Genomic DNA, 17,211 nt, shown 5'->3' on the forward strand with positions numbered 1-17,211 from the left:
ATGTTTTTCTTTTTTTTTTTAGACATTTGTTTATTAATAAAATCAAAACATTTATGAACCACCACTTAAGGGATAGACCACTGAAAATAACTTACATCTGCCTACATGTTCTTTCTCTATTCCAAGACCTGGTATCTGCACCAGACATAATTACTGAGTTCAATTTTGTATTTATCTTTCTCTTGTTTTATTTTTTAAAATAGTTTTTATCCTACATATAGTCTAAATAATATATATTTGTTTTACTTGTTCCAGGATGTTATAAAATGCTCATGTGGCAATGAAGCCTTCTAGTTTTGCCTTATCAACATCATGCTACTAAAATTCATCTATGTTGTTGAGTGTAGCTGCAGTTCATTTATTTTTCACTACTGTATACTATTTCATTGTGTCAATGTGCTGTAATTTATCTTTTCATTCTCTGGTTGAAAATTATTTAATTTTATCATTAGCATTTTACTATCATGAACAAATATTGTTCTACACACTTGCCGATACTTGTGTGTAAGGATTTCTTTAGGATTGATACTATAGGGAGGCTGAGGCAGGAGAATGGTGTGAACCCAGGAGGTGGAGCTTGCAGTGAGCCGAGATAGCACCAGTGCAGTCTGGCCTGGGCAAAAGAGCGAGATTCCGTCTCAAAAAAAAAAAAAAAAAAAAATTGATACTATAGGTGGAAAAACTAAGTCATTGAGTGTGTAAATGTTGCATCACAAGGTAATGCCAAATTGTTTTATAAGGTGTTTGTATCTTTGATTATATTCAAAGTAGCTTCTCCCTATGAGAACTTATCTTGCTAGAATTTATTTTCTTAAATTACATTATTTACATGCCCAAAATCCATAATGACATTCTGATCAAAAGACTCAATAGGGCATTCAGAATCCTCCAATGGCTGGCAGCCCTATACCCATTTAAAGTCATCTCTTATTGTTCCCCTTTAGGAACTTCACTCCAACCAGGCTTGTGACCTCAGTCTCACCCTCTTTCCCTGCTTTCCTGTCTCATCTTACCTTCTACCTCTTCCTTATCAATTTCAATCTACTTAGAGCAGAGAGTTTGAGAACACAGACTCTGGGGATGGACTGCTGGAGTTTGAATCTCATTTACTACCACTAACTGAGAGAACTTATTCATTTCTGGGTCTCAGTTTCTCCACGTGGGAAATGCAAATAATAACAGAACTTACCCTAGAGGTTTGTTGTGAGCATTAAATGAATTAATATACATAAAATTATTAGAACGGTAAACACTATATAAGTATGTGATATGTTATTATTATTCTAGTACAGGTTCTTATCTTGTTCTATAAGTATTTTATGATTAACGTAATTTTACATTGATTTCATAAATAATGCATCATTAATATCTTACCTGAAGGCAGAAGCCATGTTGGTACAACTTTCTTTCCAAATATTTAGTACAAATTGGGTTTGTTGATAAATAAATGAAATAAAATTGTGTATGGGAGTCAGTCCTACGTTTTCATAGTCTTGATACTGGCTATAGAAGAGCGGCTACCTCACACATAAAACTCCAGTTGGCTGCTAATTTCAATGCCATGATGCCAACTTATGACACAGATCTTAGCACTAAACCTAAATAGTTTACCTTGGAACCTAGATCATACAGGTATAACTTGGGACATAGGGTGGAAAAGAATCTCTAAAATGCAGATGCCTGGTTTTTGCAGGTTTTCTTAATTCTGCATAGGAATTATTCTGATAAAAATGTGAAACATCACGGGGTCCCAGAGCAGACCTGAATGAGGTACCAAAGGTGATTTTTGCACCACTGATGCTCACTCTCCAGCACCATACTGCAACCAGATGCCCCATTCACTTGATGTGGTGTGCTGCCAACAGGACTGGCATTTTTGCTATTGACCAACATTAGTTGACACGGTTACAAGAGACTGGAGAGCCAGTTAATCCTTAAAGATATGTCTTCTTTGATTGTGTGCTATAACATTATTCTTGGAAGTACTATTTTCTAAAGGACTTCGGAAGCAATAGAAAAAGCCGTAAATTGCTTTCCATTGCTAGGAAAAGTCACGTGTCTGTTTAAGTATACAAGCATCTTCAGAGGGCTATTTGTGATTGCAACATTTTCAGACTCAATAGAGTCACATAATAAAGCAAACTCTTTCTAAGCATTTGAGTGTCCTTTCTCTGCTGTCTGAAGCAGACAGATGAAGATAAAGATGCACTGGAGAGGAAAACATATTTCTCCCAGAGAAGAACAGGGTATGTGAAGTGTTAAAAAACTCAGAAAAGGGATAATGATTAGAATTTCAGGTATTCTTGAGCTATTGGATCAATTCAAAATACATGAGTGTTTCAAATTTTAGAGAATACTATAAATGAAAAAAAATTGGCCATGCAAGTTTGAATTTAAATATTGCTGACTTAGAGTTTTAACAAAGCAATTCACATTGCCATGAATTGGAGATGGCAAAGATCCGCATTGCCACCAAATCTGTTGATCTGTTGAGTTCTTAAATTCAGTTCAGTTTTTTTTTTGTTTCTAATTTTAAAATATTAAGAAAATTATTATATTTCTCCTGGATTGACATGTAATATAAGAAAAGGGAATTTCAGTATGTGTATACTTTAAAAACTTGAGGAGAAAGAGAAAACACTTTGAAAACATAGGTAATAGTTATAAATAAATATTTTAAGTGTCACTAGCCTCCTTCTCCATACTTAGTGTGCTAAGATGGCACAAACTTGGAAAAGGGAGGAGGAAATGATTTTTCGTGAGGGAAAGGTTAGTTGGAATTTTCAGTTTTTATTAGAAAGGAAAAAGACTTTAAACCTAAGAAATGTGATGTCATCCTTCATCTTCTTTTGTGACTTTTTGGCCCACTTAAAAATTAAAATAATGTATAGCTTCCTCAAGTCAGTAAGAGGATTCTCAAATAACATGCTTAGAATGAAGAGATCAGGATGACAAGTCTTTAATCTGAACAAGTAATTTATAGGATTATGAAAAATCCAGGTTCTTGACTATCCCCACTACAGAGCGAGACATAATTAAATTATGAGAGGAAAAAAGAACCATGAATCTGCTACAGCCTATAATCACTCATTAGATTTCAATGATTATTGAAAGCAGGTTAATGCAAAACTCAGCTATTTGTCTTTGATATACCTGAAAATTCTTTGAGCATTTCATCTAAATTACTTTGAAACACGTAGGAGCTTGGTAAGAGAATGCAAACAGACTTTTTTTTTTTTTGAGATGAAGTCTTGCTATTTCCCCCAGGCTGCAACCTCCACCTCCCGGGTTCAAGCGATTCTTCTGCCTCAACCTCCTGAGTAGCTGGGATTACAGGGGCCCACCATCAAAACCGGCAAATTTTTGTATTTTTAGTAGAAACAGTGTTTCACCATGTTGGCCAGGCTGGTCTTGAACTCCCGACCTCAGGTGATCCACCCACCTCAGCCTCCCAAAGTGCTGGGATTACAGGTGTGAGCCACCACTCCCAGCCAGACCCATTTTTTTTATAAATCAGGTAGTGCTACCCATTCTTAAAAGGTACACCACATTAGTATAGGCCAAAGGCTCTTTTGTTTCATTATATAACAATGACAGCAACTCAATTTAAGTGTATAATGACCCAAACCAGCCATCCTAGCAGCAAAAAAACTTAATAGCAATCTTATCTGGAATGCTGACAGGGAGCACTTCCCAAGAAACCATTACAGCCTCTTCAGTTTACAAAACAATTGGCTTTCATCTTTAATACTGTTAAGCAGTAGGGGGCAGATAGGCACATTAGCATAGCTTTACTTTTTATAAATAGCATTTAATACACCATATTCAGATACTGTTGGGCTAAGCATCTTATGTCAAACAGTTTTAGATTTGAGCAAATAGTACAAAGATTTTTTTTTTTTTTTTCTTGAAAGGCAAGGCACAATGCTTGCATTCCCATGATAGGACTTAGGAGGGTTTGTATATCAATGAAATTTGAAGGCAAAAACCTTGAACATGTTTCCTTAGGGAAATGTAAGATTCCTTGACATAAATTTAAGCTACAATAAGAAAAAAACCATTAAGAAGAAATTTTCTCAGTTCAACATAGAAGCATTAGCTTCATTAAATTCGTGTACTCTGCTTGGAGCATGAAGTAATGCTATAGTCTCACCACTATAGCTCTTCATCCATTTAAAAAAATTCTTTTATTATTGCATGACAAGAACCCAGATGTGAATTTCAGATATTCTGTTTCTTAAAGAAGCAGATATATTTTTTATCTTTGTAGTATGTCTTTGGATAACATGGAAGAAAGGGCTTAATATGATTGCTAAAATTGAAGGGCTGAGCTTGGATGATATTCCAATGACTTACTGGGATCCTCACACTCAGTGCATGCCAGGTAGTCCTGCAAGGCATACCATATACACACTGCACACCTTCCTGGAGCATCTCATTTCCTTAATGATAAGAAATGTGCTTTTGTATTCAAATAGGCACAAATGCATTATGAATATACTGAACAACTTCCCTGCATTTTAAGATAAACAAAACATAGGACTTTAAAGAAATTTCACATTTATGCTGGACTGCTTTGGCAGAGGTGGGCCTCCAGGTTCCCAGGGTAAGTAAGTACACTTGCCTTTCAGTTAAGGATATTTTGAAAGGGAGATTTGAAGACTGACTTAATGCGGAGCAAGATCTACAGTTTGTAGAAACCATGTGGTTAAATGACAACTTAAGCAAAAATATTCAAATATAGTTTTGCCTCAAAATTCATTCTGATAAAACTTTTCCTCTAGTTGCAAACAGAATTGGGAAAAATACAGGCCTTGAATTCTTGGCCTTATATTTAAAACTCAATAAAGCTATTTTGGAATTAGACATTATTTATTTGGAGAGAGTAGATTTATCACCTTGCTTCACACTTTCTACTTCTGATCTCTCTTGATTTGCCTCTTAGCTTTTGGGGGAGTATTTCTTTTTGATAATCATTGTTATCTACTTATCTCAGTAATAAAGACTCTTGCACTGTTTTAACATGTTAGATGGTTTGACTATTTTGACCCAAATTGCTACTTAATTAAAGCGTGTATATAAATATCATTCTAGCAGAAATGTAGCATAGGTAAGAGTCTTCTATCTTCTAATATGTACATCTGCATCAATGAACACACTTTCTATAAGATAACTTCAACTCTACTTATGATCTTCTCTACCTTAACGTAATACCATCAATCTCGTAGTCAAGACACAGAAAACAATTTTAGGATAAAACAGCACTGTGAGGCATTAAAATAGAAAAGGAATTGCTGGACAAGATGCAGAGCCTTTTTAAAATAACTTATTTGAAAACATCTAGCAAAGACAATGTGTTTTAGTGTTAAAGCAGGCTCTAGTCACAATTACAATAACTCCCCACAGTTTTCTTTAGTCTCTGTTTTCTGAGTAGCTTTTTTTGATCTTCACAACAATCCTGTGAGATAGGCAAAACTTTTGCTTCCATTTCACAGAGGAGAAACCAAGATTCATAAAGGTTAAATAATCTGTCCAAGGTCATAGACCTAAAAAGTGATACAGTGGTCATTGACCCTACACTACTGATTCCATGTTCAGAGAGATTTCCCCAAATGCCGTGCTGCAAGCTTTCACGCCAATTAAGTCATTTATAAATGTGACTTTGTATTTATAAGAATGACCTTTGTAAGAAATATAAGAAATAGACTGTGGAACTCAGACCTACTCTATTTGGGTGGTCAGAAACATACAAAACAATTATTGCTCAAAATGAGTTCTGTGGAACTTCAGAGCAGGGGAAAAATGAAAATATAAATGTGGGGAATACTATCTACTAAGTTCTCTCTGGGAGATTCACAGTGTAAATGGCATAGTTACAACCCTGAGAAACACTGCAAAAATAAATGTATTTGTTTATCGCTTCCCAAACTTAATTGGGCTTGGAACTTTCTTTTTATCCCACTTATTAACAATTCCCATATTAATGCTGAATTCCAGCTTATTTTAGAAATTTCCCTTGTACTGAAGAGTGAAATTTAAAAAATAAACCTGGTTTGAAATTCCCATTGCCAAATTGGGTAGTAAATGCCTGGAATATGAATCTTATTCTCCTTTAACTTTGAAGGTTCCTGTAAAGAAAGATGAGGATCTTTGAGTTTCTTTTTTACTTCTGCTTCCATCCTTTGGCTGTTCCAGAGCTGTTAACCACCATGCTGTGATGGTTTGAAATAAACCAGCCTTGCTATGAAAAACTTTGATAGATTCAACATCTCTTTATTTTCCTCCCTGTAGTGATCATTGTGGCACAAAATGATTTTTGAGGTTATGGGATAAGAAAAAAAGTTCTATGAAAGCAGGTCTTATTGATCCTATTGCAGGAGGTCTTATCACCGAGGATGGAAGATGCGGTTACTGAACTGCTTTTTACCAGCCTATGGAAGAGTCGATGCATTAAGTTGAAAAGAATGGGCTTAGATCATAAATCTGTTCTTTGGGGAAATTACAGATTCAAGCTCTTTGAAGATATTTATTCCTTCAAAGTTCTTAATTTGTGTTTATTCATTTCCCCTAGTTGATTTCAGGCACAAAGACAAGAAGAAAAACTTAATTCTCTATTGTGGCCATCCCTGGTCAGTGATTAGTATGAAAACGCTTTCTAAGTTTTCCAAGATTGCCTTTTAAAATAATCATATTTCGTTGCTGCCTTCTTTGGAATGCCTCTGTGTGTCTGATACTAGCCTTAATCTTGTTATTTTGTGAATATTATTTTTAAAATGAAATTCTTAAAGAAAAAAGGCTGAAAGGAAATTCACCAGAATATTAACAATGGTGGTTTTCTTGGAAAGTGGAATCATGGGTCGTTATATTAATTTTTTCTTATATTTTATGTGTTTTTGACATTTTCTACAATATTATTAGCATATCATATAGTGTTACTATGAAAATCAGTAAAAGGTACTAAACTATTTGACATTTAAAATTAGGGTCCTATTTCTCTTTAAACTTCAGACATGATTTAAAGATTTTTTGCTTTTCCTTTTAGCACCACCTTTAAAAGTGAGGGAGGTAAAGTAAATGTATAATATTTCCAATAGTAGTGCATTGCTAAAATCAAATTATTGCATAATGATGATTAAACATCTGGGTCTGCCTCCAATAAAGAAATGAGGAATGACCTAATTACTGTAGTTTGCCTGTAAAACCTATTCATTTATCACTTCACCGAACATTATGACCAGAGTTTTACAAAAAGAGCAGGTTTCAATTTATAATTTTCCTCCCTCATAAACTGAAATTTCTGTTGAGCAGACATGAAACATTTAGGCAACATTCACCAAGGAAAGCCCTCCAGCCTTCTCATAGGGTGCCTGGGAAGACTAACACAATTTACACGCCTCTGATCTAAAGAGTTATTGCTCTGAAAAATCTGAGAGCAGGCATCTCTCAGTCTTCTCCCCTTTGCATTTCTGACATGAATTGTTTCCACGTAAATTGACTTTCCTATTGGTTTTGACATGAGTAAGACCAGAAAGACTTTACAGGAAAGATTTGGGTAGTTATCAAGATGTTTTTCCAGCTCCTGAGAGAAACTGGAAATAAGTTTATATGAAGAAGTGAGATTTTTTAAAAGAAACATGAGAAAATATTGTATATATATATATATACATATAACATATCCCTGAGATCATTCCCTAAAAGCCACACTTCAGTGCTAAATTTAGCTAGTCTAGTTGGACATGATTTAATGATGTTTTCTTAAGTTCTCTGTGTCTGACTATTCATAAAGCAAATAAGTCTTGATGACAAGAATAGCTCAATAAAATCAATATTGAATTATCTGGAAATTAGCAATATGGTTTATGGACTCTGTATTAGTCTGTTCTCACGCTGCTATGAAGAAATACCAGAGACTGGGTAATTTATAAAGGAAAGAGGTTTAATTGATTCCCAGGTCCATATTGCTGGGGAAGTCTCAGGAAACTTATAATCATAGCAGAAGGCAAAGGGGAAGTAGGCACCTTCTTCACAGAGTGGCAGGACAGAGTGAGTACAAGCAGGCGAAATGCTAGATGTTTATAAAACCATCAGATCTCCTGAGACTCACTATCACTAGAACAGCACAGGGGAAACCCCCTCCCATGATCCAATTACCTCCACCTGGTCCTGCCCTTGACATGTGGGGATTATGGGGGTTACAATTCAAGATGAGATTTTGGGTGGGACACAGCCAAACTATATCAGACTCTCCAGATCCCTAGTTTCTCTTCTGTTTCTTTTGTACTACCTCAGCTATTGCATGAAGTATCATGAGAAAATGCAATTATAAGGTTGATATTCACTTGCCAAACCAATGCAAAGCATAAAGTATTTCTCTGGGTATGCATTTTAAGGGAAGAGAGAAGAATACACAAGGCAAAAAACATCTTACTAATGGCTTGGCAGTATTTAAATATTTGATTATCTAGTTGTCCTATTTCCACCAGCCTTTCTCTCCAATCTTATTTCTCAAAGTTCTTCACATGCACCCCAGACCCCCGTTTTTGTGAGTTTTTAATTAGGCACATGCATTAGTCAGGGTCCTCCAGATAAAAGGAACCAATAGTATGTGTGTAGACAGAGAGAGAGATTTCGTTTAAAGAATTGCCTCATGAGACTATGGAGACCAGCAAGTCCAAGATCTGCAGGGTGGGACAGCAAGCAAAGACCCGGGGCAGAGCCAGTGTTGCAGATGAAGTCTGAAGGCAGTCTGTGGCAGAATTCTTCTTGCTTGGGGGATGTCAGTCTTTTCTATTTAGGCCTTCAACTGATTGGATGAGGCCCACCCGCATTAGGGAGGGTGATTGGCTTTACTTGAAATCCACCATAAATGTTAATTTCATCCCCAAACTCTCCCAGAAACATCCAGAATAACGTTTGACCAAATATCTGGGCACCATGGTTTACGTAAGTTGATACATAAAATTGACCAACACAGCGTATGTAGTTTTCTAAGTCTCCCCGGGTGATTCAGACACCACCTTCTCCTCGCTGAGATAAAATCATCACTCTACTTCTGTTTCTCCTCCTGGTTGAAAACCATTGCTCTAGCTATGCCAAATTATTTTGAATACTCTGAATATTGACCTCCTTATGAAACCATGTCTGACTCTGCTGCTTCCTTATTTTAATGTTCTTCCTACCGCTTCTCTGCTTGGCTTCCTCTTAGACTCTATTCATCTTTTAAGAATTAGCTTAAGGCTGGCCATGGTGGCTCGCGCCTATAATCCCAGCACTTTGGGAGGCTGAGGCAGATGGATCATTTGTGGCCAGGAGTTTGAGACCAGGCTGGCCAGCATGCCAAAATCCTGTCTCTACTAAAAAAATACAAAAATTAGCTGGGTGTGGTGACGAATGCCTGTAATCCCAGCTACTCAGGAGGCTGAGGCATGAGAATTGCTTGAACCTGGGAAGCAGAGGTTGCAGTGAGCCAAGCTGCAGCTTGGGTGACAGAGCAAGACTCTGTCTCAAAATAAATAAATAAATAAATAAATAAATAAAAATAAAAATAAACATAACATAAAATAAAGAATGTGTTTAAGCACTGTAACCTTTTAAAGATTTTACCACCTTCTTCTGTGTTCCTATATATATTTAAGTGTCTTTATTTCAGCACATGGGATAGGTTGTGTTGTGACTATTCATTACCGATTCATCTTAGTCTGTTTTCTGCTGATATACAGAATACCACAGACTAGCGAATTTATAAAGAAAAGAAGTTTATTTGGCTTATAGTTCTGGAAACTGGGAAGCCGAAGAGCATGGTACTAGACTCTGGTGAGGGTCTTGTTGCTGCATTGTCTCATGGTGGAAAATGGAAGTGCAAGCAAGTACATGAGGCAGAGATAAAAGGGGGGCCACTCTCTTGATAACTAACCCAATCCATTCATGACCTAATCATCTCTTAAAAGTCCCAATAAATACCCCTCAATACTGTTAGAATGGCAAATAAATTTCAGCATGATTTGGGGAGGCAGCATTGAAACCTAGCAATGTCTGTTTATTTCATTAAAATGTGAATGCCTTGCTATTAGATGGTGACTTATTCATCTTTGTATCCCATCATCTAACAGAATCAAAGAAGGCCTATTTTCACAATGAATATTGGCTGAATGATTATTTGCTGGGTGAATTGAGATCTGAAGGCTATACCTAAAAATTCTAGCAGCTGTGGTTGGACAGAAAAGAGTTTTAAAAGTATCATGGAAATGGTCTATATACTTTTAGGGGAGTACTGGTTCATATGGGACATTCTAGGCAGCAGAAGGAAGCTTATTGGGCAGAAGCTGGGAATAGTAAGAGAAGGAATGTGTTATCTGATAACAAATATCTATTATTTTGAATTGTTTCATAGGTCAGCCTTAACATGTCCTTTATCCTTTTCTTATGCATTTGCCTATTAGATAATGAATAATATAACAATATAAAATGAGACCACTGCTTCTATCAAATTTTATGTTTGCTTAGTGCCATCTCCTATATAATGATGAAATTGCAAGACATTCAGTATTTTCCTGATCCTTTAAAATCTGTGTTTATATATTAAGCTCCTATGAACAATGCAAATGACCTGATGCGAGACCTCCCCCCCCACCTTGCTGGCCTCATATACCTTGATACTTTTGGACCCTATGGCAAGGAAAATGAGTTTGGAAGTTACTGAGTTAGAGCTATGGTTTTTAAAATGGAATAAAACATTGTCTAAGTCAGGGGAATAATATGCATTCTTGTAGGCCAATGGGGAAATGTGTGCAGAGGGTAGAAGGTGGGGGGCATGATTACAGTTATTTATATACCGGTTGCATCTCAGATATTTTGGATTTCAACTCTCCAAAGACCCAAATCACCACACCAAGTTTCTTTAAACTTTTTTTTCATGTGCATAATTGAGTGCTCAGCTGGATGCTGCACTCTACAAGCCTGATTTCCTTCCTAATTGCACAAGTGGCTGAGCTCTTACAACGCCATATTTCTGTTCATTTGCATTTACACAATATACTTCACTGTGTGCTTCAAATGCACCATTTGAATGTTGAGTCCTGTCTTTATCTTTAGGGTTCTTATAATGGCTCGGCCCACAAATAGAGCAAGTCTGGGGAGAGCTACTATAATCTCGATATGAGACTGCCTTCTTACAATCGGCCAATATTCAGCTGGCTTCTGAGGTGATGCTCAGCAGTAATTCAAATGGAAGAACATAGCAATAAGTAGAGGGAAAGAACACCCAAGGTGATCATTTAGAAATCGTTTTCAGGTCAGAATAAAAGAACATGGGATTTGTTTTATTTTATTCCAAACACCATATAATCAAAAGGGTCTCAGGCTCCCTAGGAGTTCACTACATGGGGTTGCTTTATAAAACTGTCGAACAAAGCTAGAAAGAATTCTTGCTTTATATTCCCTTCCTAACTCATACACTTGTTTTCAAATAAAATGAAGGAGTCTGTCTCGTCAAATAGTATAATTTCACTAAATGCTATAACTTCAGTTTCTACAAAAGACCTGTTGATCAAATATAGAGCACACGTGTGGTAGCAAAATGTATTTGTAATATGATCTCTCATATTTACTGCATTATGAATTTTGAACATATTTTCCTTTCAGATTAACTAAATAGAGAAAGGCTCCTGGGTTGTCCTGAATGGTAGAATCATCAGAATCAGAGATGGGGGAGTCCTGATGGGTTCATCCTATACTGGCTTGTGCTAAATATTCTTTAATGGTAAGGTTTCTCAACTTCAACACTATTGTCATTTCGGCCAGATCTTCTTTGTCATGAGCAGCTGCTCCGTGCATTGTAGGATGTTTAGTGGCATCCCCGGCCTCTACCCACTAGACACCAGCAGCATTTCTCCATTATGACACCCAAAAACTTCACCAGACATTGCCAAATCTTCCCTGGGAGGCAAAATTTCCCTGTTCGAGAACCACTTCTCTATAGGAACAATTTTGGTGACTGTGACCAGCCTATTTGGGCCATATTTTTACTCAGGAAGTATAACATTGAATGAGATCTAATAGATAAAATGTTGAGGTTGGCTTGCACTGTGGAGACTGAACATTTATTAAGGACTCCAGATCACAGCCAAAGTGACCTGGAATTTCAGAATTAATATAGGGATTTTCTTGCCATGCTATGCCCGTTGCATCAGTCAGGGTTCTCCAGAGAAAAAGAACCAAATAGTATTAACGGTAATGGCAAAAATTGCAATTACTTTTGCACTGACATAATATATATCTCTCTCTCTCCTCTCTCTCTCATGAGAAATGATTTATAAATCAGGAGTTGAGAGCACCCCTGGCACCCCTCTCAAGAGAGAGAGGAGAAAGAGAGAGAGAAAGAGAGAGAGAGAGAGAGAGAAAGAATTCATTCTGGAAATCGGCTCACATGACTATGGAGGCTGAGGAGCACCACGATACGCTGTCTGCAAGCTGGAGACAGAGGAAATCTGGTGGTGTAATTCATTCCCGGTTTGAAGGCCTGAGAACCAGGGGTGAGGGATAGGGTAGGGTGAAGTTGAGGAAGGAGGTACTGGTATAAGTCTCAGAGTCTGAAGTCCTGAGAACCTGAAGCTCCAATGTCCAAGGTAGGATAAGATGGATGGCCCAGCTCAAGAAGAGAGAGAATTTGCCCTTCCTTGACATTTTTGTTCTATTTGGGCCCTCAACGAATTGAATGACACCTGCCCACATTGGTGAGGGTGATCTTCTTCACTCAGTCTACTGATTCAAATGCAACACCTCACAGACACACTCGGAAATAATATTTTCCCAGCTATTTGGGCATCCCTTAGCACAGTCAAGATGACATATTAACTCAACCACTACACCTAGTCTATGGTCTCAGACTTTCTCAGCTCTCTCAGTGCAGCCCAGATAGAAGCATAGACACCCATTCCATCGGTTTTTCAGAGAACACCTATTGGTTCCATAAATTAAGTCCTTCTAATCTGAATATATTATTACCATTATTTTGAAATATTCAACTAATCAACAGGGCATCAACAGTGATACTGCCCTGTAATATTTCAAATTAGAATAGAAATCTTGTACTTTTTGGATGATTCACAAGTTGGATTTATAAATCTAAACTCTCTTGAAGTTAAAAACTCAGGGTTTAATTTATAGAACCTGCCCATATATTTTAGCAGCCTGCTTTTGATTTATAAGTCTCTCTTCTTTTTAATGGTAGTTGTAGCCAACTGGTTTTTAGTGTTTTATAAGTCCAAAAATTAATTTCCATATCCTTAAATGGGTTTACAAATCCTAATACAGATTTACAAGTCCTGAAACAGATTTTAAAATCATGCCAATAAATCCTAAATAAAGACTTGATTTACAAACCTGGATTTTGCACCTGGTTTTCCAGGAAGTGATTTATAAATCAGGAGTTGAGAGCACCCCTGGCAGAGTGAGTCCACTTTCACTCTGGGAAGTCCTGCTCTCTTCATGGAATTGCACTGGCTTGATTTACAAGGCAGCAGCCTCGAGCTGGCCAAGGCTCCTCCGGCTCTGACATGCCTGTGCTGGTGAGGAAAAAGGGCCACATCCCACAGGCTGGCTAAAACGGTCACTAATCAGACTGGAGATAGCAAACCATTCATCTTCTTTGTCAGAGAGGGAAGGTGGTGTCCAGATAGTGAAGACTTCCAGTTCTGTCTGAGTAAAGCAGCTGAGATACATGCAAGGCATTTGGTGCGATTCTAGTCAGCATTAACACTTGCATTACACTGCACAGCCCAGGGCCAAGGTCAGGGTAGAGAGTGTGTCTTATTCCTCCGATAGAACTGAGGATGGGCATCAGTACTTTGTCCCCTTCCTGTCATTATGCTGCTGAAGATGTTTGGCCTACAGGAGAATGTACACCAGACTGGTGACAGTGTTTTTTCTGGGGGAATGGGATAGGAGGAGAAGGGTAAATTTCATTTCTACTTCCTTAATTCCCAGGCTGTTTGAATGACTTTCACAGTGACCATGTAGTACTTTCATAACTGCAAAAAATATACCAGCAAGTATCAGGAATATGGGGAAACAAGGGGTTTTGTTATTTGTTCTTTCCTAAGTACCTATAGCAGCCTGCCATCACACAGGGCTCCTTCATTAGCTAGCATTCTGTTTTATTCTACATAGGTGCCCCCTGGTATTTCTAAAGTAGTTTAGAGTCCACAGAATCCTTCCATAGAATGCTTTCTTATTTACTCATCCAGTTTCCTGTGAACCAGGCAAGGCGACAGTCATGTTCCAGACATGTCAGCTGAAGTTCCCAGAGGATGAGTGGCTTGCCTTACCCAAAAGGATATTTAAGTAGGCTGAACAATCTTTGGGCCAGCACTGGATTTCTCATTCCGTAACACAGGCTTTCATGCCACACATAGGCCTCCTCACTGTCCAGGTCTGAAACGCATTGTGGCTCCTATGGCCCAGCTGCTATCTGGGCCATGTGTTATGACTGTGTTGTGGCTCCATCTGTGAGCCCACTGAAGCTCTGTCAATGATAGTCTTCTTTGAAAGACTATTATTTTCTATTTCTCTCACTCTTTGTTGGTCTCTCACCCTTGCTCTGGCATGTACCGATCTTTTGAGCCAAGTTGTGCCCTTCAGTGATCCTGCTCAATTCCCTCAAAATGTCTCAGACATCAGTTGTTTTGTTTTGTTTTTATAAAACCTTCCTGACCACTATACTTTCCAGTGCCTTTTCAAATCATCATAGCAGTTACTGGTTGTTTACCTGCCAGTTAATTACGTACCTCCTCTCCTGATGTCTTTCATTTTTGGTAAAGAAGTTCTCCAAAGTTAAAATCAGGAACTCTGAGTTTGTATTCTGGCTCCATGACTTGCTGAAATGAGGCCTGATGAGCCTCAATTTGTTCAAATGAGAATTTATTTTAACTTTCCTACCTACTGAACATTGTGGTTATAATGCTCAAATGAAACAAAATAGGAGAAAATGTTTTGCAAATCTTAAATACTATATGACTATAAGCTACTAATATAGCCCCACTGTTGAGGATGTGAAAAGTTTAAATGTGGCTGGGGCAATGATGATTAAAAAGTAATTATAAGAGTGATTTAGACCATAAATGCAACTTCGTTTACATATATATGAATGTGAATTATGTAAATTTGAAGTGCTATAATATAAAATGTTAATGTCTTATTTTATATACAAATTTTGAGATAAAAGCCTTCCAAATTAAAAAATAATAGTCAAAATTATACCATTTCAAAGCTATTGGGTTCAGAAAACTATAAACTATGCATTGACTATTGTTGCTTGGCAGTGCCACTTTAGCTGGTAAAGAAAAGAGGCACTCATTCTTTGTCAGAAAAATGTGAACCAGGCCCTTGTACCATGTGTCAAAATATACTATTTAAAATTCATTGTATTATAATGAAACAATATGAAGAGCCAAAAGAAATATCATTCAAACTTTTATCAAGTAGTGGTGTTAGCATTCGGGCTATGAATCCTCTTTTTTTATTTTTCTCCTACCTTACAAAGTAGTAACCTTGCAACATAATTGAGATGTGATAAAATACCATTTTTACTGCTCAATTATTTGGCAGAAAGAACTCTGGGAAATATTAGAGATAATCCTGAGTAAACAAAGAAGGAATAGTAAAGCAGTCCTCCTTTCAAATTCTTTAAAGTCATCATATATCCAGCCGAGGATAATGGGAAAAAATGGATAAGACTGTGGAGATGTGGCTGCATGATGAACTCCCTGTAATGTGTCCCCAGACTATCATGAGTGTAGTGGTATTCACTCAGAGAATGAAAGATCCTATTTAAATTTATTCCTTTGAGAAAATTAGTCTTGAATTTTGCAAGGTTTGAAATACCTCTTTAGGAAAACCTCCTTTGCATACAATCTGATTTGCCTGCAATCAATGTGGTGAAGATGTAGCTCCTGTTTAACATTTACAACTGGGTAGTGGAACACAATGTAGGTAAGACTGTGACTTTTAAATTGTTGTCTCTAATTTCTAAGACCTTTCTCTTTTTACATCTAGATTATCAACTTCTTGAAAGTAGGAAGGAGTCCATTTCATATTCTTTGACTTTCCTCAATATCTAGTAAAGAACAGGTACTCTCTCAATAGACATTTTGGAGTAATTCATTAAAAATATACACCTGTGTTATTCAGATTCTATGTAGAGCCTAATAAGAATTTCACCCCATGAATAATTTTAAAAGATTATACTAATAAATGGGATGCTTTGTTCACAATAAGCCCACTGATTCGTACCTTGGCTTAGAGCTAAGATGGGATTTGAGGGCCTGCTGATTACAAAATGATTGTTTAAATCTTTGCTTGTTGTAATAAGCCCTTTACTGAACACTACAGCATGCTAAATAGGAGCTCTCCAGTCTCAACAAATAAATCAGATAATCCTAACATTATATAAGAATCTACAGACTTAATGAAAATCTTAACAGGGAAGATGTACAATAAAAAATATTTATGTGTATCACTTAATTTAGTGAACACAAAAAAGAGTTACAGATCTGCAGTCTGCCTATACAGGCAACAAACCCTATTCCCGACCCCCTTCATGATGCCTGTGTTAGGACCAACAAACACATACTATGTATTAATTGAAGGTGAGTATAAAGCTTCTAAAAATCTTGAGGATTTAAAAATAACCAGCAGAACTAATTAAAAGGATATGCATCTTTTCTTCATGAGAATAAAGTCCAAAGAATTGTGGACTTGGATGAAAAAAATTTACATCTGCAATTTTACTAAACTTTAACTAAAATTTCACATTTTTATCTATTATGAATGCAGGCCAACCCCCACCCCCTCCCAAAACAAAAAAACAAAACCCACCGCAGTAAGGAGCAGTATTTGTGACCTTGGCTCAATCTTTTTGCATATCATATTACTGTTGATGGTGCTATCTTGAGGTACCATATATTCTCACCTCTGCTTTGAAATTATGTTTGTTAATAGACAAATCCACTATGTCCTGTTATTTAATATATTAACAAATACATAGATTACTATACCTTAAATTACAAAAGTATCTTTATGATATATATCTTGTGACATGGCTTCCTTTGTGATCTCATTTATTTTGGGTTATGCTCTTAGGAACATTTCTGGGAATGAACACGGAAGACTCCTAAGACTCCCAAAGGGATTTATGGCTCAGAAAAGGTTAAAAAA

The 17,211-nt window shown here is 36.9% G+C and overlaps 1 long non-coding RNA gene across 1 annotated transcript in view; it reads left to right on the forward strand.

Moving 5' to 3' along the window:
* The window catches only part of LOC134732749 (uncharacterized), a 121,612-nt gene extending 109,849 nt beyond the window's left edge, over positions 1–11,763 (forward strand). The window contains exon 3 of the long non-coding RNA XR_010116231.1: positions 11,641–11,763. This is a non-coding gene — a long non-coding RNA (uncharacterized lncRNA). The remainder of the gene's footprint in view (positions 1–11,640) is intronic.
* Positions 11,764–17,211: the final 5,448 nt, after the last annotated feature.

This window comes from Symphalangus syndactylus, chromosome 2, assembly GCF_028878055.3.
Source record: "Symphalangus syndactylus isolate Jambi chromosome 2, NHGRI_mSymSyn1-v2.1_pri, whole genome shotgun sequence".
Taxonomy (NCBI): domain Eukaryota; kingdom Metazoa; phylum Chordata; class Mammalia; order Primates; family Hylobatidae; genus Symphalangus; species Symphalangus syndactylus.